Below are 27,256 nucleotides of genomic sequence, written 5' to 3'. Positions count from 1 at the left end.
ACCAATGGCAGACGCGGATGAGGCATGTTTGGAGAAACTTTTGGTGGATGCAAGTCCAACTATCTCTAGACAGATAGCCAAATTTTGCCATTATCTTGTGAAGTTCCATACTAAGAAACAAGAAACTGCATGTCTTGTATGACCTCTTGGAATTTTAGTTTATAAATGTTTTTATATACTCTGATTTAAAGGATTTATATAAATTGGAACTGACTTGAATTTTAAAATCGGTTAAATTATATTTTAGTTATCTTGGATTGTATAGGTGGGGAATGTTCAAGTATTTTATGTTTTTTAGGAGGGTATTTTATACTATCTTAGGTATTTTAAGAGGGTTTTATATGATGTGTCGTAGTTTTTATATTGGTCTATGACTGTAATAAAGTTCATTCATTCATTCACCATGTGCTTTTTTTTTTTTTAAAGCTTGGAGCAGGAGCTCAAGCAACCTATCAAGCACAGGGCTATACAGAACTGGAGAGGTCAGCCGGGTCTCTCCGACAGGAGCCACACATAACAAAAGAAATTTGCATAGCCCTATCCAGCGAGCAGAGGCGTGACCACTTCTGGATGACTTCCCCCCACTGAAGGAGAACACAATCTCAGAAATTCAGCAGGTAGAAAGTTGCTTTAAAAATGGGAGAAAATATCCTAGCCTCACATACAGACAAGTCCACATTTAGTCACAAAACTTACAGAGTGATCATGACCCACTGGGCATGATCCAGCATAAAAACTCACAGCAGTTGGTGGACAGGATGTTCCCCCAACCTCAAACATTTTGTTGTTTGTCCTGAAAATCCTCTCAGAGCATTGGCAGAATGTTACAAACAAAATACATCGGCATATGGTATACAACAGCAACCGAGAAATGAAGAGGATCTTTGGGAAGACAGAGTAAGGTCTGCTCCATCAATTCCTTTGTGAGCTGTTCTGTTGTCTCTGATCCATTATCTCTTAGCCTGAACTACCACACAGAGATATTTTAAGGATCAAATTAGGAAACATGGTATCATCTTCTCAATTAGTAATTCAATAATGTAAATCACTGCCATTAGAATTAGAGCGGCAGCCATGAGGTTTAAGAGGGAATCAGAGGACAGGAGACATCCTGCAATGGCTATAAGTCATGAGGACTGAAGTGAACCTTAATATACAGAGGCAGCAAACCTCTGAATGTCAGAGCTAGGAGGCAGCATCCAGTGAAGGCCTTGAACCTAGCTCTTTGTTGGCCCCCCAGAATACTGGTCCAGCTGGGCTCTTCTTATGGAGTAATGAGCCATTTACACCATTTTGAGATCCGCAGAAGAAGGACAGACAAAAAAAAGTCAATAATAATTATAAACAGATGAGATCTGAAGTAGCTTATCCACTTGAGAAAGACCTTAAGTTGATGTAAGTGTGCTGTGGTAATAAAAAGGGTGAAAATCTATCCTACTGTGGGTGTGCGTGAGTGGCAGACATATGACAGCATTTGTAATATCATGGGCAATATAAAAAGTACCAAGAATGGAGATGGCACATCAAAACAAGTGGTGTGGAGGAAAGGGACTTAAGTGATTAAGAGGAAGTCATATTCCATAAAAGGAAAAAATTAAGGATATAAACATTATTTGGTGGCACATTGTAAAACTACAGAGGCTGTGACAGAACAATCATTAATATACCAATAAGAAAAATAGCTTTTCTAATGAAGGGTAAAATGCTGCAATGAAATATTACACTTGGTGGGGAATGTTAAACTTACAAAACTGAGGGGAAGAGTAAAAAGGAAGCTGATGGGGAAACACAAGAGTCAAATCCCTACACGATGCCTGGAAATGAAAAACCACCCTAATTGAAGCCCAAACAGAACACATTCCACAGGTGAGGAAAGGCACTGCCAAGTCTAAAAAAAGGCCTGCATGGTTAACACCACAAGTCAAAGAAGCTATAAAAAAGTAAAGAGGCTTCTTTTAAAAAGTGGAAGGTCTATCGCAATGAATTAAACTGGAGGGACTGCAGGCTCTGGCAAAATAAATGGAAGAATAATTAGGCATGCAGAAAGAGATTTTGAGGAGCAAATTGCTAAAAGCATAAAGAAAAACAATAAACGTTTTACAATATATATCCAGTGCAGGAAACCAACCAGAGGAACAGTGGAGCCTTTGCATGACAAAGGAATAATGGGAACACTAAAGGAAGATGGTAGAGAAGCTCACTGACTTTTCTTGTTTCTGAGTTCAATGTGGGACACATACCCAAACCACAGCCCCTATTTTCAGGAAGGGAGTCTGAAAAACTAAGCCTAATTGAGATGACCAGAGATGAAATTGTAGACCTATTGGGGAATTAAAAACTGATACGTCTCCAGGTCCTGATGGCATTCACCTGAGAGTTCTTAAGGAACTCAGATGTGAGATTGTTGATCTACTAACCTGTACATATAACCCTATCACTAAATTCAGGCACTGTACCAGAAAACTGGAGAGGAGCAAATGTGACACCAATTTTTTAAAAAGGATTCAGAGGGGAATCAGGAAATTACAGGATAGTCAGCCTAATGTCTGTTCCAGTAAGTTAGTAGAAATTGTAATCAAAGATAGAATTGTTAGGCACATAGAGGGACAAAGCCCGTTGAAGGAAAACCAGCATGGTTTCTGCAAAGCGAAGTCCTGCCTCCCCGATCTTTTGGAGTTTTCTGAGAAACTGAACAAACATGTAAACAACAGTGACCCAGTAGACATTATATAGTATACTTTGAAGGTGCAAAGACTCCTAAGTAAACTTAGCAGTCATGGGATAAGAGGACAGGTTCTCTTATGAATTAAAAACTGATTAAATATAATGACGAAAAGTGAAGGGATCAATGGACAGTTCTCACAATGAAGGGAAATAAACAGTGGGGTCCCACAAGGATCCATACTGGGACCAATACAATCTAATTTATTGATAAATGATATGGAAAGGGGTGAGTAGTATAGTGGGCAAATTTGCAGATGACACCCAATTATTCAGGATGGTGAAAACTAATGTTTAATTGCGCAGAGCTCCAGAAGGACCACCATAACTGGGTGAATAGGCAATAGTGTGGCAGATAAAGTGTTGGTAAATTGAAGGTGATGCATATTGATTGAGACAAAAATCCCAACTTCAAGTACAAGCTAATGGGGTCTGAACTTGCTAAGACTGAGAGGAAAAACAATCTTGGGGTTATAGTGGATAGCTCAATGAAAATGTCAACCCAGTATGCTGCAGCTGTGAGAAAGGCAAGCTCTATGTTAGGGATTATTTGGAAAGGGACTGAGGAAAAAAAAAAGTCAATATCATAATGCCCCTGTATGGATCTATAATGCAGGCTCATTTGGAAAACTGTACAGTTCTGTTCACTGTATCTCCAAAAGGACACTACAGAGCTGGAAAAAAGTACAGAGGAGGGCAACCAAAATGATTAGTGTTGGAGCACCTTTCCTATGAGAAAAGGCTGAAGAGTCTGGGACTTTTCAGTTTAGAAGATGACTAAAGGGGTTTGTGTCTGGACTGGAGTGGAGAGAGTTGACAAAATTAAATTTTTCTTCCCCCCCCCCCCGCCCCCCCCCCCCCCCAATATGCTAGAACTTGAGGGCATCCAATGAAGCTGATGGGCAGTAGGCTTAGGGAAGACAAAGAAAAAACTACTTTATACAGAGTGATTTAAAATGTTGAATTTGCTGCCAGAGGATGTAGTGATGGCAACAGGAGTAAACAAGGATTGGTATTCAGAATTAGATAAATTCATGGAGAGTAAGTGTCAGTGGCTAATGGCCATAATGACTGAGGAGGCACTAAGCCTCTGAATCCCAGAGCAGAAGAAAGAGAAAGTCTCAGGAGAAAGTACCAGGAGAAAGTCTCAGGCTCCATGGCCAATTGTTGGCTGTCCAGAGGAACTGGCTGGCCACTGTGTGAAACTAGGGGTGCACAGTGGGGGGAAAAAACCTTTTTTCCCCAATTCAGATCCATTGGACTAAAAAAAATTGATATTTTCCAATATTCCCAAATTCCAATATTGGTATTCAGTATTGGTATGCTTTCTCTTCACTCCTGGATGCATGCTGCCACAGTGGTGCAACTCTGGGAGTGAAGGGAAGTCATTTAAAAACTCCTTCCCTTCACTTGTAGAGTTCTGTCTACTGTGGCACACCTCCACAAGTGAAATGACGGCATTTAAAAGGAATGTATGCCTTTGTAGAAGCCAAACACAATCTATTCAAAAACCCTTTCTGTTCCTTTGAGTTAACAGTAACCTCTTCTGCTACAGTTCTTTCATCTTTTGAATGTTGGTAGGAAGTATCAATAATGCCTACATGGTGAATTTAAAATGGTCTGCCATTTAAGCAGAATATTTAATATTCTGAGAGGATACTCAGCAAAAGGAAGGTATTACCAGCAGCCAGTTGGAAAGGTCCAGAAACAAGGTCTAATCGAACTGCAAACAGATCTGACATTTTCATATACTTAATACCAAAATCAAGATACTAAGCCAAGCCTCTCATAGTTCCTGAAGCTCAAGAGCTCAGGTATTTCATCTTTCTCCCTCTCACTCACCGGGCTACCCACTTGCAGTTCCTGCTCTTCAACTGCACACCCACCTGCTACCATCTCCATGCCATGGCGGGGTTGGGGTGGCTCCCACTCTTCCCATGTCAACCACTTCTGGTCCATGCAGTGTTGGGGGAAGCAGCAGCAATTTACATCCCTTGCCAGGACCATCACCCAACCCTCAGCCCCAGCTCCCCCTCCTAGGAAATGCGCAAGACTTGTGGGGCAGAATCTCACCCTCTTACTTGAACTCCCTGGCTTCTGCTGTTCCCTGCATGCACAGAAGCTGCCTCTGCAGCTCACAAGGAATAGAGGTGGGCAGTGGTTTCCACTCTTCCTCCCAGGTGCCTGCTGGGAATGCTGCTTCCGCATCAGCCTCACACCCCCTTTCTTGCTCTCCTTCACCTACCTGCTCAGGCAGTGTCCACAGAAACAGCTCTCCCTCCTCTTTGCATGCCAAATCTTATTTCCCCCTCCCCAACTATTTACTCTTTTCCTTCTGACAACCCACCATCCTCATCATTTCCTGCTTCCTTCTCTCTTTCCCACTCATCAGTCAGCCTATATTTTTATCTGCCCCTCCATCTTCAGCTATATTATTTATTTATAACAAAAGAAACAAAACTGAAATAGACTACATCAGGGGTAGCCAAACTTGTTTAATGTAAGAGCCACATAGAATAAATGTCAGATATTTGAGAGCAACAAAACATGAACATCAGATGAAGTAGGGAGGTAGGCAAATGGATGGGGAGAGGAAGGAGGGAGGGAGAGGTGGAAAGAAAGCAACTTTAATGCATTCTCCAAGCAGCCTGCTGGCTTGGTGCAGTGATTTAAAGAGACAAATGCCTTCTCCAAGCCAGCCAATGGGGCAGTGGGGGCTTCAAAAGCCACACAATATGTGTGAAAGAGCCACATGTAACTCTGAGCTGCAGTCTGGCCACCCTTGGACTACATTCTGTAACTAAAATTCTATTGCTAGTGACTGTCAAGAGTTCTAGCTTCAGTCAACTGAATAACCATCAGCTCAGCTGCAATAGAATATTTTATGAGCATTCGAACTGCACAGAAGTTTGAAGAAACTCAGCATACAAGAACTAGAGACAGAGCTGAAGGTAGGATTAGTAAGTAGATACTTTATGGTGAAGCAACATGTAAGCCCATATTGTGCCAAACACGAGAACACTGAATTTCAAGCAGTCATCTTTTCATTCAATTCATGCAGAAAAGTTTCTTCCAGTGGCAATCAGACCCCATTAGTCCCCAAGTTCTATAAAGGAGGACAGCCAGACAGACACAACATTAGTTCCAACAAGTACAGATCAGGTGGCTGGATTCACATAAATGTCTGGCATTTTTAAAAACAATTCACAGCAAAGCATACCTAATCTGGGCCTTCTGCCTTAAGCATGGTGATTGGTAGATGGGGTGCACACAATGGAGAAGGGAGGGCTGCCATGTCTGTTTTGGAAAATACTTGGAGACTTTGGGGGTGGATCCAGGAGAGGGCAGGGTTTGGAGAGGGGAGGGGCCTCAGTAGAAATGCAAAATTTCTGGAAATGTTGAAGCTCTGGAAAAAAAACCAGTTTTTCCCAAGTTTTTTCAGAAACAAACGGAATTTTTTTGGAAAAACTGAAAAAAATGCTACATTAGCATTTTTTTCTTTTCCATATTGAAATTCATTCTGTTACTTTAGGAACATAAAATACGACTATGGACAATTTTACTTGGCATGAAATTATCACAACTAGCATATTCAAAATATAGTATATCCAAACAATTACTACAAACAGAATTTACTTTTTAAATAATATTTATTTATAACTGTAAAATGGAGCGACAATTTCCTGAACTGTTTACTAGTTTATGTGGAACAGACAAAAAAACCTCCACAAAACAATTTTTAAAAATCTAGAAGTAACCATTATTCATTTTCCTCTCCACAGTATTAAATAAAAATAAAAAACTCATTCTCATAAAAAGAATTTAAGAGTGGGGAAGTGCATAGAAGGGAGTGTAGGACTAAGTTGCAATGAATGGGCATGACCTAGAACTTGCTTGTCCTCAGTGCACAAAAATTAGAATAATCTGATGCCATACATGTTTTAGAAATGATTTGGAAAATATCTGAACACCTTGTCTTAAAATATTTTATTCATCATGTTAAAATAAAACGTTTCATAATCAATTTTTTGGGAAAAACAAAAAAAGCTTCAGGAAAAAAACAGAAACAGGCTTTTTTCATAATTTTTCCGGGCCTTCACATCTCTAGGCTTCAGAATGGTACAATGCAATAGAGTCCAATCTTCAAAGTAGTCATTTTCTCCAGGGGAGCTAACCTCTGCCAGCTGGAGATCAGTTGTAAAAGCAGGAGATCTCCAGGCCCCACCCAGAGGCTGGCAACCCTAGAGGCAGTACTTCATGCAGACTAGGGTTAGTGAAAGATGTGAATGGCCTATGCATATACGTGGCAGTACAATAACAGTATGAGTGGACGAAGAGAAAGAATTGCAAAACAGACAAGTTTTTACTTGCTGTGTTTATAACTGTGCAGAATTCTCCCATTTACAGGTGAAAATTAAGTAACTTGGTCATAGATGCTTACGTGTGCCTATTAGTGATTCTGGCCTGGTCACTAGCAAAGTGCATGCTCTGCAACAGAAGAATTCTAATGCTAATACATCACCAAACAAATTGAACAACTAAGAACATAAGAGAAGCCATGTTGGATCAGGCCAATGGCCCATCCAGTCCAACACTCTGTGTCACACAGTGGCAAAAAAAAAAAAAATATCACACACACTGTGGCTAATAGCCACTAATGGACCTCTGCTCCAGATTTTTATCTAACCCCCTCTTGAAGGTGGCTATGCTTGTGGCCGCCACCATCTCCTGTGGCAGTGAATTCCACATGTTAATCACCCTTTGGGTGAAGAAGTACTTCTTTTTATCCGTTTTAACCTGTCTGCTCAGCAATTTCATCGAATGCCCACAAGTTCTCCTAGACATGCCCACGAGAACTCCTAGACATGGTACAGATATAATGCCAAACCATGATCTGGTACTGCAGGAATCCCCAGCATAGTGGCTCTGGGTGGCACAGCTCCCACCCACTGCTGTGCAGGGGGCTTGCTAAGAGCAATTAAAAACTGAGTGGGCTAACAGAGGTGTTTGCCTAGTAGGGCTTCTGACTGGCTGTGCAGATTCAAAAAGGCATCCTTTTAAATGAGCTCCCCCCTAACATGTTGGAGAGACTATTAGTCATACAACCTTGTTCCTTGACATTTTGTGGTTGGCTCCATCTCACATTGAAGAGCCCTGTGGCACAGAGTGCTAAAGCTGCAGTACTGCAGTCTTAAGCTCTACTCACGACCTGAGTTCGATCCCCGGTGAAAGCTGGGTTTTCAGGTAGCCGGCTCAGCCTTCCATCCTTTCAAGGTCAGTAAAATGAGTACCCAGTAAGGTCAGTAAAATGAGTACCCAGCTTGCTGGGGGGAGGTGTAGATGATTGGGGAAGGCAATGGCAAATCACCCCAGAAACGACTGGTGCTTGCACAGGGGACCTTTTCTTTCCTTTCCACCTCACATGGCAGTTTTGCAATGTCTGGTTTGCGACTGTTCTCACTGCCTTGCATCAGAATTCCAAGGATTCGCATGGACTCAAAAAGGCTGGGGACCTCTGCTCACACACTGCCCCTTCCCTTTCTATTGTCACTTATTTGGAGTTAGCAAGCAACTTTATTTTAGCACCAACTATGACTTACTGTTAATTCTGAATCAGTTAACTATGGTGTTCTCCTTCCTCCCCATGCTAGGATTAGAATCAGTTTTAAACCATGGGGTGGGGGAGCAAATTATAGTCTGGAGGCTCAGTTGTTATATCTATATTGTGCCAAAATAATTTACAATGTTAAACTGTTTAAATAGTAATGACTAGGAACCTTAAGGAGGCACTAAAACAACTGTCTAGCCAGCACAGAGTTCAATCAAGGTCACTAGTGGCTACTGGGTCACAGCCAAAGTAATGCAAGCAAAAGGTTGGCTGGATCAGGCCCACGTTTAATCTTAAATGTACCTTAATCAGTACATAATAGCCCTTCGTACAAGCTGCGCAGCATGCTGAGTGAAGTTATTTGGGTCATATATAAATCCTTTCGTTTCAAGTTTGTCAATCACACTGTAGCTAAAGAAGAATTTTAAAAACCGCAGAAGAAAAAAAATGCTCAATTTCACAGACTGCTGTAGCATAGTGATTTATGAAAATAAGAACCAAAATTCATTCAACTTTGCAGAGTACATAAGCTTGCATCCAAAGAAACGTTCACACAAACAGAATACACTTCCAATCATGCCCAGGCTGGTTTTGAAGATTCTCACCGCCATCCTTATCTACTGTTCCAGAGGGGTTTCCCTGATCCTCAAGCAGCTTTTTGGGGCACTGCAGCAGAAACTGGGAGAGGGGAAGGGGGGCAGAACAGCCCTTCTGCACATGGACCTCTACTGCAAGTCTCAGAATCCAAATGGAAAAAAAATAAGGCTAATTTAAAATGTGCAAATCCAATAATTGACAACTGGTAACACCCTGACAGGTAGATCCAAACAAAGTAGCCTGAAAACTGCTTTACCTTAGCAGAGAAAATCACCTCATACCCCAAAATGTCAAAAGACACTAAATGGCTTCCATTGTGCTAAGCATGTGGCTGGATCCTATAGACTCAGTGCATTTGTGCTAGTGGAAGCAGCTCTTTCCATCTCATTCTTCCCCCAACACTCCTGAAATGCCAGTCAAGAGGAACACTGTGGACAAATGCCACAAGTTGTATGAGGGGGGAAATGCAGAATTGAGGGAAGAGTCAGGGGAAATTGCCTATACCTACCTGCCTTCTATAGCAGCCCCATGGCGCAGAGTGGTAAAGCTGCAGCACTGCAGTCCAAACTCTCTGCTCATGACCTGAGTTCAATCCCGGCGGAAGCTGGTTTCATGTAGTCAGCTCAAGGTTGACTAACCCTTCCATCCTATGAGTCGGTAAATTGAGTACCCAGCTTGCTGGGGGGGGGGGTAAGATGACTGGGAAAGGCAATGGCAAACTACCCTGTAAAAAGTCTGCCATGAAAACATCACCCCAGAGTCAGAAACGACTGGTGCTTACACAGGGGACTACCTTTTTACCTTTACCTGTCTTCTGCCAGCGGGGGGAGGGGGGGAAATACTGACACAAGAGGATGGGGAGGTAAATTCACCTGATTCCTCACTGTCTGTGCCTCACGGCATTTTGTCCAGGATGTTCCCCTGGCCCTCAGCATTAGCTTAACAAAGATCTTAGAGAGCTATTGGTAAACAGAAAAACAGGGAAAGACCCGTCACCACAAGCATCTTCCATTGTGGTTCAAAGGATCCAAATTATGGAAGATATCTACTTACCTAAACCGTCAAGTTCTATGGGGCAAAAGCATATTAACTACCTGCTCAGTGCTCACACACCAGTTGCAAGAATCATCGACATGAAAAACTAAATGCCATCTAGCTCCAACCTCCAACCGCAAGACAAGAGCTTGCACTCAACAGCTCAACTGACACAAACCAGACCACGGACTGCCCGTGACAGACGGTACAGCAAAAAAGGCTCCTAAGAAAACAAATCGCTCCCAATTTCGTTTAGCTGATGGTTTATAATCTGCTTTCAGCAAGAATATTAAAAATATTTAAGAAAAAAATGAACCCCTCCATGAGAGAATACAAATTATGTCAGCAGCATTATCTTAACTACAGAAAAAACAAGCCAAACTCATCTTGCTCTTAAAGATTAACAGCTTCCTTAAAAGGAAGCCTAAAAAAAAAAAAAAGGCCATTTAAATGGTCCATGCTCTCACATCTGGATATCTCAAGCAGTAACAAAATTCCATAAAAATAGAGTAGCACTTTGAGGCAGCACCACAGTAGAGATTCTTACTATTTCTCCATGATTAAGGGAGTTCACATGTGACACAAACAACAGATCAAAATCTCAAAGTGCAGGGAAAGGCACACACACAAAAGCCAAAAAACAGCCCAGTAACATATACATTCAATGTCAGATGTCCCAGGATATTTTTACCTGCAAAATTATTGTGCAGATTGATCCAAAGGTCAGAACAGCCTATCACAAGTCTTCCCCAATGGCAAATTACCACCATCTGGATTGGGGAAGCTTGCAAAGCAAACAATAAGGTTAGCAGATCAGTAATAATCTATTAAGTAGCATGAAGAAATACTCTTCTGTCTGTTTTCTCCACAAAAAGTCTCTCTGAATTTCCCGGAGTCATGAGAGCAGTAAGAGTGCTAAATTCCAGCATTCCATACAAAAGAATGGAAGTGTAAAGCATACCTCTGAATAAGCATTATCTAAACCACCCTGCAGAAAGTCTGCTGTGAAAACGTTGTGATGTGATGTCACCCCAGAGTGGGAAACGACTGGTGCTTGCACAGGGGACTACCTTTACCTTTTTTTTATAGCAGAAGTGTTGTTATGAGGGATGGAGCTGACATAAATGAGACCCTGTTGTGCCATGTGTCATAAAATGTAATGCCAAGTAGCGAAGATATGAACTTTATAAATGACACAAACAAAAAAAATTTAAAAGCTTAAAATAAAACGTGCTTGAACAGTAGCACTCACTAGTCTTAAAGGTGCTTTCTTTGTATCTATCCCATGAGATCCAAGGAACTGGGCAAAGAGAGCTCTGGCTCTTTCCTTTCTTCTCCAGGTGACGACCAGAAGGAGCCTCAGCCAATAGAAGGAAAAGAGGCTTGGCTCAGTAACTCTGCTGTGTGATTGAGCCTGACAAAACAAGTTATTCCTTTCCCCTTCCTCCCCAAGGGAGGAGCCACAGCCAATAGAGAAAATAAGAGGCTTTGCTCTGTAGCTCATGTGCAATTGAGCAAGCCTGGCAAAGCAAGCTGCAATGTAAAAGGAAACAAGAGAGAGGGAGAAGGAAGCAGACGACAGCCAGTTGCTCGGGGGCCTGATTCGGCCCCTGCGCTGCATGTTTGACACCCCTGGTCTAAAGTTTCCATGTTCAATAAATACAGGTAGTGGAGGGTTTGCTGTGGGGGGGAAGGTTCTATGGTATGGCTGAGATGCACATGAGGGGCCTGGGTTAAACACTGGACAGGACATCTTTGAATGAACACACAAAATAAGTTCTAAATAGTATGCAACTTTAATGCTATTCATTGAAGCATATTTTCTCACTGGGAAAAAAAAACATCTACAATTCCTGCCAGCAGACAACTAATAGAGGCTGTGGGTGTCAGAACATGAAACAGTGAATTGTAGACACTGCTGGCTGGTTAAGAACAGTTTATCACAGCAAGTGCTTTCCTTACACTATTTCCTGTATTTATCTGAAAACAAATGTTGTAATAACCTCCCATGGCAAAGCAACATAAAAACAGTTGAGTTAGCTCTATTTTTAAAGAGAAAAAGCAATGAGGAGTGAAATTCTCCAAGAACCAGGTCATCTAGCTACTTGGCATTACATTAGAGATGGAGTCCGTTCATCTCAAGCAGTTAGTAGTGAACAAGTCACAGTTAAAACAGGTTCTGGCAGAGAGACCAATACGATCAAAATATGAGTTAGGGAACACCTAGATGGTGTTAACAGTTTTAAAACAGCAGTGCTTGAAAGTTATAGTCTCTTTGAATTATAAATAGTGAAATCACAGCATATGGAAATACTCCTATCATAACTAGTTTTTCTAAAAGCAAAGATTTGTGATTAAGTGGTATTTTTAAACATTTTTAGAGCATCATTATGTCAGACAGCTGCCAATTATGTGGATTTGCAGTCATGTACATGAATGTAAATAGAAAGATTTCAAATTTATTAAAATGAGTAAAACACATGATGTATTTCAATCAAGGTAAGGGTAGAAGGTCAACACACCACCAACCAACATGAAAGAATCAGTCTTTGATAGGATACCTATCAGGGTGGATAAAAATCAATGATTTTAAAAAAATAATAATAACAAATTGGATTTCTTTGATTTAAATCAGACTTTTTTAAATAAAATGCTTTTTGAGGAAAATATATTATCATCCAAAGGTTTATTCCATCATGAAATAAGGATTAGTTTTTAATTCTGAAGCATAAGGCTTTCATGCAATGTTTAAATTTTTTGGTAATAAATTCTATTAATCCATTCACAATGTCATATTCTTCCAGAGGTTTCTGTAAAATTACTGGGCAGTTTCTCTGTCTACAAGATATTATCACAGAACACAGATGCTGCCGAGGTCACATGCCTCTTCTACACAGCAAAAATGTTATAAAATCAACAGAGTTGAGAAAAAGACCTTAATCTCATTGTTCTACAAACCTAAGTACACAGAATCAACCCCTTAAGTGCTAAGTTTCAAAAAGTTCAATGAATAGAAAAAGATTGCCTGGAGTGGAATAGATCTGCATAAGAAGAAACTTAAGTGTGAGGAGAGAGGTGCAAGCAGTAAAACGAAAGTGAAAATTTTTGAGCAGAATACTCCACAAGACTTTGGATCTTTTGTGTGTATAACCCGAGGTTTATCACATTCTTCTTTCCATGGAGTAGCAAACCTGTAATGGCAGCAGGCCGTAAGAGACCCAGTTTGGGAATATTTTAATGAAGTTCCTCTACCTATCTATAATGTGTTTCTAATAGTATTAAAAATCAATATTTTTATATAACTGTAAAACTAATATGAACAGTTATTCTAAAAATGAAATCTTCATCTAATTGTGAATATTAAGGTTATACCAGCAAAAATGAGTCTTTATGTAGAAAACTATGATTTAAATCAAATCCACCCTGATACCTATCATGGCAACAGAAACTTGTTATAGTCATTTATTTATTTTATACACTTTTTAATGCTGCCTTTCCATTCAATCAGGGCGTACGAGGAAGTGAACATTAAAAAATTAAACTATTTAAACAATTAAAAATACAGTTAAACATTCTTATTCCACTAGGGTGAAATTCACATAATCTTTTCCAACAGCACTGGAGTTCCTTTCTTATTATTCAGTTCCTCATCATTCCAGAAACACCAGTATGAAGAATATAATGGGGCCAATGATAACATTTTCATCATATATTAATATTGCCCAGGACTACAGTTTTCAAGAATGGACCCTTTCCATGTGGTGTGTTCATACATATGTTCCTGAAACAGCATGGGCATGCACCACAGGAAAGACGTTCCCCCGCGCTGGTAAGGGTAAATCGTTTATTTAATTATTTATAGCCCACCATTCTCAGTGGGACTGAAGGCCGATTATACAGAGTGAGTCAATACAATCAACAGGGTGGGACATTCAATAAACAATGGAATAGAACCAACCAGAAGTCTAAAAAAACAGAACTGAAGCACAGCATCAGTGATAACATGACACATTAAATTATGTAAGATTGCACAGTACGATCCAACTTACAGCAACCTATACACAGTGATATAGAGCACAGTCTCTAATCATCTGTCCAAGTAACTCTGTGAATCATTTTGTGCAGTGCTACCCTACCACCTACATAGAAAATCCCTTTTGAATAATTCAGTTTTGCATAGTTTGCAGAGACTCAGGACAGTGGGGGAGCCTTCCTGATTTCCTGAGACAGACCACTCCACAAGGTGGGGGCCACAACGGAGAAGGCATGTGTGCAGCCAGTTGTTAATTTTGTACATTTTCAGGTCCAAAGGCCCTGCTCGGATGACCTAAAATTATGCAAATTAGAATGAAGCTATGCAAGAAGACCAGGACTCAGAGGCCTAGACGGTACCATTCCTACAGGAAGTACATTACTCCCCCACCCCTTCTGTTGCCTTATTTACTAATGATGAATGGTTTCTCTCCTTTACTTCCTTGTACTGCTTGCAGAGACACAAAAGCACTTCAGTTTGGTGTAATGATTGAGAGCAGCGGACTCTAATCTGGAGAACCAGGTTTGATTCCCACTCCTCCACATGCAGCCAGCTGGGTGACCTTCGGTCGGTCACAAGTTGTCTCAGAGCTCTCTCTCAGCCCCACCTATCTCACAGGGTGTCTGTCATGGAGGAAGGGAAGGAGGCTGTAAGCTGCTCTGAAACTCAGAGTGAAGGGCAGGCTATAAATCCAAACCTCCTTCTTTTTGTTATCAGGTATTCAATTCCTATATTTATTATTATTTTAAAGTGAATACATTGTGAACTACAAAACAATGCTTTCCTGAAGCAAAACAAAGCACCGAATCTTTTAAAGAAAAAGACCATTAATTTGGCTACTGCCTAACAGTATACACATTTGCTACTCTGTTTACTTCTAGTTTTTTGTGTACAAGCATATATCAATACCTTCACCAATAAAATGATGCTAATATTGTTTTGGGGAAAACAGCTTCATAACGAGCTGAACACCTTTATGAATAGGAAGGCAAAAATGAATACTTTCATCAAATAGACAGCCAAGGTACATATATAACAGGAATCATCTTTTCAGTTCAGTTTCCTTAAAGGCAGCATTATATCTTTATTTAAACGAATGAAATTGACAACGTCTCTAAAAAGAAACACAACTTGCTTTAAAACACTCAAATATCTGGACTCAAAACTTTCTACATGTGTCCAGAATCATTTGGCATCTAAAATTATTAGTTGACTGTTATTAGAAAAAATGGTTTCATGTTTGCTTCTCTTTTTTCTACAGGTCTTTCACACAGCACGTTCAAGAGCTTTTTACTGGAAAGCTGAGAGACTGTTTAAAGTAAACTCAGGGAAGAGAGCAGATGCAATAACCATTATACAGTTTGTCCAGGATTCAGATCTATGTTATTTTAAGAGAAACTATGTGCATAATGGCAAACAATATTCTTTGAAGTTTTTTTTTTTTAAATTCCTCATCCATGTATGTGTATAGCAAATGACAAGTATTACAGCTTCATAAAGCCTACTGGTAACAACAACCTGGGGCCTAGGTTATAGAAACAGGCTCTTACAGTTCAGATAGCAGAGTGCTAGTAAAACCTCTTCATTTATCACTAGTTATATCAGAGCACCTTTGGGTAGGAGAACTATTAGCCATGCACCAGTTTTTACCTAACGTAAGATGGCTAATTGGCTGAGGATATTTAAGAGAAAAACATTCAAAATCTTTCCCCATACAAAACTCCCACCTTACCATTACACCAGGTATTCATATAATACTGAACAAAAGAACAACCTTTAATAAGAATGTAAGTCAAGTCTTAGGATTACAAAGATTAAGGCTGAAAACCTATTCTAGCAGAAAGGGATTTTAAAAAAAAATCTAGAGCAGAAACATCCAAGCACCTAGTTCATATTAGCAAACATCAGCAATGTTTTAGTTGATGAGAATTAAACCAAAGAGTTAATATATTAGATTCTTTTAGTCATTACTAGGTGTGTGTTTTGGGCAAAATATGAAATAACATATCCAGCAGGGTGATTTCCCCATCCTGTGTTTACTTTGGACAAAGCCCATCAAAACAATTATTTTACTGTCTTTATGCTGGCATCCCTTTGGTTCAGACACTGTTAGGAACTGAATACCTAGAAGTACATTTTTCTCATTGCTTCTCACAGGACTTGTTTGATCCTATGACTGTTTAAATTATTAGTTTATTGGCTCCCAATACTTCTCAGAGGAGAAAATAACAAGAGTGCATTAATAAGAGATAGCCATGTGAACAGACTACCTCACACAAACACATCTCATATGGCAATTCTTTATGAGATGGTGTTAACAGCTGCAATCAATGAAAGACCAGCTACTTTGAAGTATTTTTTTTAAAAGTCAGTAAAACATGCATATAACCTGAAGTCATTAAAAACAAAGCTTTCCATTTTGAGAAAAAAACAGGAGCTTGCCTTAAAAATAGCCAAATTAAATGCAGTTACATTTTAAAAGGACAGGGCTCCTGCCCCTTAGAAAATCACCAAGCAAACCAAAGACCAACTAAGGGCACTTTGTCCCATCACTGCAAAATAGTGATGGAAACCACACCTGTCAGATGTACATGTCTTTCTCAGAGCTTTCAAAATGATGGCTGTTTTGTTTCTGCTTGGAATAGACACTCTAAGTTCTCATGTTGAGATGGCAACCAAGAAAATTGCCCCTTCCTTGAAGTTCAGCTGAAAATCAATGGAGTTATTTCCAATTAAACAGGTTCACACAGCAGTCTGATCTGACAGTAGTTCTGCAGACACCAGCACATTTACAGATGCACCATTACCTACAGCAAACCACAAAGCTCAAGAACAGAATCTGTGCATCCTATGAAAGCAATGCCTACAAAACATCTTGGCAATGAAAAACTGTGCTGACTAGGGCTATGAATTGCTGCTTGCTCTTAAAAGCACCATTTGTGACTTTCCCTTCACAAAGGAATGTAGAGCTAACCTAGCTACACATAACCTGCTGCAGCTCACTTTAATTGCTCAACAGTCTAGAGATCCCTTGTGCCCCCCCCCTTCATTTTATGGAAGAAATTAACCTGTACAAACACCTTTTATTCTACACCTGAACCTGCTCCTTCCAGTGAAATGATGGAGAACTGCATGATACCATACAGGCTTCGTATATGCTCAATGTCTGAAAAGGGCAGTTCCTACACAGCTTATTAGTATACCAGTTTGAAAGTTATTTGCTTCAAACTAGGCTACAGTCAGATACTTTGTTTTGTTTACGAAGTGTTACAGAAGGAATTAATCCATGGCACTTTATAAGTGACAACTAAACACATGGATCAGGGACTCCTTTTTAACTTCTCCATTTTGCACAGATGAACCCTCATCCCAATAACCCTAAGAGAAGTTTTAACTTCTGCAAAGGAGAGGGTTGCTGCTACAGAAAAATACTGGAAACCCTTCTGGACTCACAGAACAAGTTTCCAAGCTTATGACCATGGACCGTAAAGACATTCAGCCTCTTTATTAATCTACCCACAAAGAACATCAAGCTGTAGAACATCTGTTGTTCTTTCAACCAGGCTGGCCATACCACACACACAAAAATGCTGGGTGACATCCAATACAAAGTGAAGTTAGAATTTGACAGTTCCATAGTCATTGGGCTTAGAGGCCTTCAGAAAATGGCAGAGCTGTAACAGTTAACTGAAAACAGTCTCATCTAGACAGATGCTGACTATTAACAGGCAGTATAAAAAAAAATACCCCAACCTGGTATGCCAGGATGACAGAAGAGGCTAGTCTAAAAGGAACTGTCTTAAAGAACCGCTCTGGAAAAGTGAGCATATTTCAAAATATCCTTCACCAAGCCCAAATAACGCTTGCCCGATCCTCACCTACCATATCAAAGAGAGTGCAGGCCCTCTATGCTTCCATTTCAAAAATATGATGATACAGTGCAAAAACCAAAACCGTGAAGTTCATTAAAGTCTAATGCTGGTCTTTGTCTGTTTGTTGTTTTTGTTACCTGCTACAAGTCTCTGGGAAAAAGTGGGCTGTAGATCTATATAATTTGTGTTTTTTTAAAAAAACTTATTTATGTTTAATATAAGGTGTCCTTTTTTCAAATAACTGGAAATCAAGTCACAGCAAACCTGGCTATGTAGGAGAAATAGCATCACACTTGTAAACAACAGCATATGTTGGTGTATCCTTTTAAAGCAGTAATTGCATCAGCAATTCATTCCAGTGATAAATACTTCATTTTTGAGGCTGTCCAGATACATGCCCCGCCTCATCCTACTTCGAAATTACTGTCAAACTAAACAAATTCACTCAACAACTGTAGGTCCCCCTCCACCAAAAAGCATTCAGCAACCAGTAAAACAAATGGAAGATGTGCTTCTCAGTCACACCATGGTCAGCAAATAAAAATTCCTGCCCCCACCCTCTTTCCCTTGTCCACAGGCTAATTTTTCAAAAACATTAAGTACTCACAAGTTCACAGTAATGAGTTAGAACTGCACTTGTGCAAACCTCTTATAACCATTCAAAAATTAAATCATATCACATTCATCTCTGAAACTGCTCACACCACTTTGCTTTCATTTTTGGAAGGACAAAAGAACAAGCTTTGCTTCTATTTAGAACACTCAATCATTAGTTAGCAAGTTGTCAGAGAAACTTGAGAGAATAGTAGCACTACTCCTACACAAGTTTTAGTGACAAAAAGAGTCCTCAATGGGCTGAAATACTGCTATAGCTCTTCGAGATACAACTTTTTTTTAAAATTCCATCTACTAAGGTTGCAACTTTCAAAGTGTGGATTTATGCTGTGCATCTAGTCTGGTCTATGCACATCTTAAAATTGCTATTTACTTCATTCCCCAGAATTACTAGTTTGTTAGAAAAGCTTTCGAAGAAGAAGCCTGGGAAGAAGATATGACACCAGATTTTATTTTTGAAGCTCATTTCAAGACATCAGTCACAGGTTGCCACTCCTCATAACATCCACAACTTGGAGCATCTTTCAACTTCAAGAAGTCATCCTATCACTCAAGCAGCAGAAGGGCAGAATCTAAGCTCCCTCTTAATGTGGCCTGGCTGGGCTACAGTTTTCTGGCACACAAACATCCTCTTTGCTTGAACCTCACAATGGGGTATCTACAGCACCAAATATAATTTTTACTTTTCTTCTGCATATTCAGTAGAGTTCCATTAGATATACACTCATTGGTGCATTGCTTGATTGTTGTGTTAAATAGGAAGAACTTCCATGAAGGCTGCTAGAAAGCCATTACCTTCCTTTTTTGGTTCTTTACACTGTTCTGCTGCCTAGCAAACACAGCCCTCTCAACTCACATTCCTCCCCTTGGTGAGTTCTGGAATTTTCCACTGGCAGCTAATACTCCATCTAGTGGGCATGCATCTTACTACACAACCAAAAAGGAATTGTAGTAACCATTTCCTCATGAAGCAGGGAGCAGCAGAATAGACTCCACACATTTTCTTTACATGTAGCCATATCACTTAGTAAAATTTTGATTGGTATGGAAAGCATAGCCTTATATTTCTTTACATGAGGCCACAGTTATTCAGACACACACATGGAGGAAAACTTAAAACAGCAAGCCTCTTCACAATGTTGACGACTTTGGCATGACTCGTGCAAACCTGTTCACCTATGTGAACAGTCCTAACCTTCCTCAAATATACATGTAGTTGGGCAAATGCAATGAGTGAAGAAAAAAAAATTGCCACCACAAGGACTGAGAGATGTCTACCCATAATGGTGCAGATCACAATCCTTACTACATAAGTGCATTCCAGAGGTGGTTGAGACTTGCTGGATATTTTTTTAAAAAAACAAGTAACATGTGAAGCAGATTTACCAGCTTTGAATAACAGAAGGTAAAAAGCAGTCTACAAAACAGATCTTTTGTTGTTTGCCCACTGGAAAGCTAAAACCAGAGATTCCACACTCAGCAGACTGTTGAATATGCTGATCTTCACAAAGTGTGTTGGCAAGATTCAGTTTTTAAGATTATACATAGATGCAGCTTCAGTTAAGGTTAAGAACTATATACTACAGTGAACACTACTCTCACTGGACTACATGATTTTTGTGGGCATAACCAAAGCTTGCCTTGTTTACTGTTATTTCAGCTATAACTTTACTGAGTGGCTTTAGCTTTGGCCCTCATCCCCTCCATCTATCATATGGGGATATTACATATGAACTGGCCTGTTTCAACAGGTTTCTGGAACTGGCATGATTTACCAGAAGTGCTCTGAGCACTCATGAGACACGCTATATAAACACTAATGACAAATCCAGACAACATCAAGCACCTTTAAGTTTCATTGGTTACAACAGGAGAGATTTAAGTACATGCTTAACTCTTCTGTTAAAATCAACTGGACTTAGAAGTACTCACCCCCGTCTGGATCATGCTCCAAGTATTTTTCTGTTGCATCCTCATGCTTTGATAATTAGCCCTCTCAGTGCTTTACTAACAACTGATAATATAATAAAATCACATTCAAATAATATGCAAAAAATAGTTTGGTCTGTCAGCCAATTTATAATGCTTTTATATCCTACAAAATCTTAACATAACTTATAATTTTTTCATTAAATAAGAGGTAAATGGAATAGTTATGGTACAACCTTTGGTCTATGGAGGAATAAAATCTGCATACATCCATACTTATCGAACTTTGGTACAATATACCTCAAACTTCAACATCTAGGAAAGCTTACAGCTGTTGATAGACCTACCCTCGGGGGAGGGGGTTGTGAAAATTGTTTTTAAGTCACCCAACGTAACAATGTCACTGATAATTAAGAATAGCTCTTCTGCGTATCTCACCCATTTCTAGCCATCTATGGTAGCAGCAACATACAGGATACAGGAACAGCACAGGAAAAAAAGACAAACAATTGATTTCTCTCTTCCACATGAAGAAAGCTGTGTGAAGGTAAAGGCTCTGGATTAAAACAGAAATGCCAGGCAAAAGAAGATACCAGGCTCATGATTCAGGATACAAACCCTGTGTGCTAGTTTCTATATCATTGCCTTTGGGTGCCAAGATAAACACAGAATCCAGAAGGCACCCAAGAAAATTAATGCACAACATTTAAGAAGAGTGTTCTTCCAGCACAGAAGTGATCCAGCTGTGATAATCTGCTGCAGACAAAATGACAATGTTTTGTGGCACCTTAAAGACTAACACATTTATTGTATGAGCTTCACATTTATTGTGAACCAGAACCTGCCCTGTCATGATCAGCTGTGGCTCACAAGCACACTGTGTATCTTCCTATCTTTAAGATGCCACAAGACTAGGTCATTTTAGTAGTGATTCATATTAATTAGTGAGAACGGAAAAGAGAAACCTTTTAAAAAGTGGGCTAACCCACCAGCAGTAATGTTCAAACTCTTAAAAGTTGTGGCAGAGAAATGTATGAATGCATGCATGCAATGATGAAGTATATGACTGTTACTACCCCCTCATCCCCACATGCCTAGGAAAGATCTGAAGGGGGTCCTACATACATACGACCATAGGGACTGTACAGACCCTGTACATGTGATCTGGAGTCCCACATGTATATACATCAAGCACAACTAGTGCCCCCTCATCTGAAATCCTGTAAGTCTGCCAAGAGTAAAAGGCAGTTTTGTGTACCCCTGAACCTGCTGCTCTATGTTCTTTACTCAGGCACAAAATGAATTTGCACACTGCTAATAAAATGAGGAAGAACTGTGTACTCCACTCTGAGATCCTTGGAGAAGGGCAGAATGAAAAGTATATTAGGCAGGCATTGAGACAAACTTTCAAGACCTGAAACACAGTGGCCCACTTATCAAGGTCTCAGCCTTATTTTTCTTAATACTAATTATTTTAAAACTATTACACTTGGCTGCTTGACCTGGTTCATGAAAGATATCCAGATTTGGAACCCCAAAGCCAGTCATGTGAACACTCATATCTCCTATCTATCTGAGCATACAAAATGATACACTAAAAGTGAATCAGTGGAGAGAAGTGTGAACTTTAATCCAGTCATTTAAATGTAATGTACAGTATGAAATCAACATTGAAAGGAATCCTCTTAACTTGAGGTTTCAGTATTTTTATGAACTGCAAAGATGCTGTTATTTTTCTCAGGAAGCACAGATTTAGGTAAGCAAGCTCTGAACAGGTTGCTTTATTCTGGTTTTGATGACTGTTCATTTCAGTTTCCGGAAATTCCATCAGGGGAATAATCTAGGTCAGGGGTGGCCAAGGGTAGCTCTCCAGATGTTTTTTTTTTGCCTACAACTCCCATCAGCCCCAGCCAGCATGGCCAACGGCTGGGGCTGATGGGAGTCGTAGGCAAAAAAACATCTGGAGAGCTACCCTTGGCCACCTCTGATCTAGGTGGAAAAAATTACACTATTGATGCTATGTGCCCCAAACTCACATAATCAGATACTACCATTTTAGCACACAATTTAGATGCTTGCATGCCATATTTAACTAAGCCTTAATCAACATCATTAGCATGGGAAATATGTGTAGGCCCTTTTGGTCTTGGTATGCCACAGATCCCTGCCATGCCACCTTTTAACAAGTTTGTCTTCCATGATTTCTATTTATTTATTTAATTTTCAACCCTACATTCTGTATACTCCATAAAATTAAATTCTACAACATCTGACCAAATTATTTGCTACTATTTCTGTTTTGGCACACTGAACATGTTTTCATAACCTGTCCGATTTTCTCACCTTTAATATGTTAGCGTTCTTCGCCAAGTAACAGCAATCCAAACAGTGATCAATATGGGCATATAAAGCTGTTTGGCAGCAGCTCTCAGACATAAGTCTTGCTCATTTCTGCTTTCTTTGGTTCCCTCTCTGTGGATGCCAAGGACCGAATCTAGGATCTTAAAAAAGCATGCTCTCGGTTACTTGACTAGGCTTCCTTCCTATGGCAGGACAGACAAGGCTAATTCACAATGGTAGGCATCAAGACCCGTCTCGCTAAGTAGACAGCAAGTTTTTTTAAATGACCCAAAAGTTTTATTCCAACATGACGTACCCTACCGCTGTGTGTGTTAACTTACATTGTGCATTAAATATACTGAACATTATCATCTCCATTAAACTTGTACAGTTCTGACTGAATCCAAATGGCTGTATCCTACCAGTCTGAATATCTCAGGCAGATATTGACACAGGCACATTCCACTGATGCAAGAGGGATGCACCTTGCACTGACTGAACAAAATGCCTTTAGTTGAGAGGCTTGGCATGACCCATTGTGCTTCTGCCTACCAAGGGCATGCCACTGCTACTATACACTACAGGAAAAGAAGATCCCTATCCCCCCCCTAAATCACAAATCAGTGCTGAGAAAGGCAGCTGACCTTTTCTCATGCCATTCCATGTCTGACTGATATTGCTGAGAGCCAATGGGATACTTGCTTACCTTCTGCAGAAGTGTTTCCTGGAAATAAATTCTATGTCTCACCTTTTCCCTTGATTATGGAATGTTATGCCCAAAATGAGATTTCTGCCAGACAGCTCATCTATTGTTTTCTCAGACTTTGGAAAGCTCTAAATGTCTGCTTTCGACTCATGGATGTTTGCTGCTGCAAATACTGACAGTTCCTTCTAGACTACTGTATATGCTTCTTATACATATGACACACATATGGATGTATACATACACTCACCCCTTAAAGACATCCCACAAGCTGCTGACATCTTCTCTCATCTATATTCACTCACATAGGTAACTCAGTTCACAATTTTGTGCAGATGCTAACTTCCCTAACTTTACACTTCGCAGCACATGTTTCCCACTTTTTGCTTTTAACCTAAAGCCTCTGGCTTAAAAATAGCCACAGCTAAACAATCTTCTGCATTTACAGGAAGGCTCGAGATACCACATGCCCAAACTCAAGTGAAATGCTTTTTATATTTGTTTTATTGTAAGAAGTCACACTATCAGCATCCAATAAAAGAATCAGGCTATGTACTGGTAATATTCCTGTTGCCAATGATTTGATATACACATTTAAGCACTGGTTTTCATAATCTATCAGCACAAGAATTAATTCTGGTCAATTTCTGAGACACTGGAGTAGAACACTAGGTTTTCAAAGAAGTTCCAACAAGCAAAGGTGTAAAATATTGTAGTTACTACATGTATGATGGCTGAAACCTATTAAAAAGCCAAACAGAACAGAAAATGTGAACCCTTCTCAGCAAAATAACAAAAAGGTAGCAAAAGTAGCCAATTCATAATACCCTATAGATTCCCATAAAATCCTACAAGCTTGACAAACTGATAATGTCTAAGTTTGAAGTACAAACTATTTCCTTCGACTATGTCTACAGTGCTATATAGTGAAACAGTTATGTTTCTGACCAACCACATTACAAGCAGACAGCCTTAACCACCCATGCTTGGAATCTATGTTTCTTCTTTGGTTTCCCTATGCCAAGAAAGCTGTTGATTGGAAGGGAAAGCAATTAGACAGCAACCAATCAAAACACTCTAGAGCAGTAAATGATTGTTTAAGTATGCTTCTCTCTTTTTTTGCTTTTATGTAGTGGGATGAAGCAAGTCTCTGGCTCTTCATTTTTCATTTCATCAACAATGACTTGAAGTCACTCCTGTCCAGGTAAGGTGGTTGAGACCTGAGACACTGAATTTAGCACTATTACAACAACATGGAACTAGGATATCAAGAAGATGGCTATTTCCATAAAAGCAGGCCACATCACAGTGCATGCAGCATAGTTCTTTATCTGACATATTTCTTTTACTAAAAATCAAAGTTAAGCACTGCTCTGGGAGGCATTTCTAATAACCTCTGCTGCCATGCTTTCAACAGGAGGGAAACAGCTATTCAAGAAAGCCAGATTCATTTGTGACTTGGGATGCCACGTGTTGATGATGCAGTTCCTTTACTCATCAAGAAGTTCTATCTTCAAACCTAGAATGTAAAGTTCAAGGCTAGAGAAGGAATAAGCATCCCCCCTATAGCTATTATTTCACTTCCCTCCACTTAAATCCTGCCTTCATGCTCAGAAGCAAGGACTGCATCAACTTCTAAACTAGGAGCAGGCACTTTTCAGTAGCTCAGGAAAGACCAGCTCTCAAGGAATTTTAGCCAAAGCTTCAAGCAGGTGAAGTGCATCAGGGATGACATTTCTTCTAGGTACCATACCATGACGACACTTCTGGTCCCGTTTCCAGGAAAGCGGAGGCAGTGGTCAGATTCCTTAAATCAATGCTCTGCTCACTAAACCTTTGCCTGTGCTGCTGTCAGCTCCTAAGAGCAACCGAGCCTGCAGTGATAGGCCCATTTTCCCAGGCCTATAGAAGGCGCTGTGTGGCAGCTCCATTCCGTGCATCTGGGGCCCTTCCCCCCACTATGCAGCAGCCTTACCCAGTGTAGAGAACGCGCCCCCTACTGACTTCCACGCTCATTTCTCCATTCCACCGACTTGGCTGCGGTGCATTTTGGGTGGGGGCTGATATTTTTTTTCCTTCGATGGCCATAAACCCCAAGCAACCGTAGTTTTAAACGTCAAGCCACAGGCTCATTACTGTAGACGCCTAAGCAAAACTGAACAAGGCTGCAAAAAAAAAAAAATGCCATAACCAAAAGCAGCAGCAGAGAGGCGTGCTGGAGGAAGGTGCCGCTTTCCGGCGAAAGAAGCAGAAGGCGGCCTCCTTTCCCTCTCGTCTTTGTCTAGAAATAGGTTAGAGCAACTACTGCCCGGGATGGATGCATCACAGAAGAGTTGCGTGGGCGGATGGGTGCCTGTTACTCTCCCCTGGAGCTGCTACTCTGGTTCTGCCATGAATCCCGCCTTTTCCAGCACCCCCCGACGCCTCTTGTTAGGGGAAGGGAGGAGGGGGTCGCAGGAGGAGGTGGCTTTCCATTCATTGTACCGCAGCCCTGCTCTAAATTTTCAGCGCCAAATCCGCAGTCATCACGGGCTTTCCTAAGCTGAAGCCAGCACATGCTACAGGGAAAGGACCCCCCTCCCGCACCCCGCCAAAGCATGCAGGAGCCGACGGATGCAATCGCCATCCTCTCTTCTCTCCCTCCTTCCTCCACCCCTCTTTTTTCCCTCCTTCCACGATGCAGACCGTGCAATCACAGCCACACTCGGGGGCGCAACATCCATGTGCCGCCTCCCTGCAAAACAAAAAAAAAGAAAGAAAAAAAAGGAGGGAGGGGGAAAGAAAGATTTGCACGGAGAAACTGCTGCAGCTTCCAGAGCGGCTGCATCTACCCGAAAGACCGAGGGAGGAGGAAAAGAACCGGTATGCACACACGAATGAAGGGAGGAACAAGGCGAAAAGGATCTCTATCTACGCGACCCGCAATCCGGCCTCGGCGGAGCCTTCGCATGTGAGAGGCGCAAACACGAGCTGCCGCCGCCGGGCCCGGCTACACGAGAGGGAGGAGGAGAAAGAAGGCGACCGACGGGGAGGGAGCGAGGGGGGGCGAGAGAGGGTTGCGCCGGGTTCCCGCGCGCTCAGGCACTTACCTGGCTGGCTCTCGCGCTCCCTCCTCCTCCTCCGCGGCGGCGCTGCTGGCGGCTCCTCGCTGGGTGGGAGCGGGCGCGAGGAGCAGAGCCGGCGGCGGTGCCGGGGAGACAAAGGAGGCTGGATGGCGGGCGAGGGGGGGACACAAACTGGGAGGGAGGGAGGGCGGCAGGCAGGCAGGGCGGGGGCTCGGCCCGCGCGGGGATGAGGGGGCAGACGTGAGGCGGCTCCGCGGGGCTCGTTGGCCAGGCCGTGAGGGTGTCGCGCTCCGGGCCGCGGGGAAAGGGGAGGGGGGGCTCCCTAGGCGCCCTGCAGACAATACAGCCGGGTCCCTCCTGCCCAGAACCTGCCCTGGCCAAGATGGCGGCCGAGAAAGAGCGGAAGTGACGCGGGGCTCTCATTAGCATATGGGACTCATTGTCCGGCCGGGGAGGAGGAGGGGAGGCGCCCCCACGGGGAGGGGGGCAGTGAGGGGAGCGCCTGCACCGGGGCCCCCTTTCGCTGCCGGAGTCTCCTTCCCGCGCCAGCCCCCTCCCCGCTGCCCTGACAGGAAACGGGCCCTTTAACAGGAGGTGGAGGGGAGCGGGTTACATAACCCCGTCGGCGTGGGGGGATTCTCGCGAGAGAGAGGAAGAGGCGGCGGGATCTGCCCCGGCTCCGCTAGGAGGCGCCGCGCCCTGCGGCTGGGGCCGGAGAGAGGGACACGGTGCCGCCCG

General features: G+C 41.6%; 1 protein-coding gene across 6 annotated transcripts in view; it reads right to left on the bottom strand.

The window, feature by feature from the left end:
• The window catches only part of ADNP (activity dependent neuroprotector homeobox), a 46,090-nt gene extending 19,395 nt beyond the window's left edge, over positions 1-26,695 (bottom strand). For 3 of the 6 annotated variants that reach the window (XM_060230790.1, XM_060230794.1, XM_060230795.1), the window contains exon 1: positions 25,429-25,618. The gene's annotated coding sequence lies outside the window, so the exon portion shown is untranslated. Of the gene's footprint in view, positions 1-25,428; positions 25,619-26,542 lie in introns of those variants that run through there. The other 3 variants (XM_060230789.1, XM_060230791.1, XM_060230793.1) reach the window with 2 other exon arrangements.
• Between the last annotated feature and the right edge of the window lie 561 nt (positions 26,696-27,256).

This window comes from Heteronotia binoei, chromosome 2 (genome assembly GCF_032191835.1).
Source record: "Heteronotia binoei isolate CCM8104 ecotype False Entrance Well chromosome 2, APGP_CSIRO_Hbin_v1, whole genome shotgun sequence".
In the NCBI taxonomy this organism is placed as follows: domain Eukaryota; kingdom Metazoa; phylum Chordata; class Lepidosauria; order Squamata; family Gekkonidae; genus Heteronotia; species Heteronotia binoei.
Note: the sequence above shows the minus strand (reverse complement) of the source record. Positions and strands in the feature narration are given on the sequence as shown.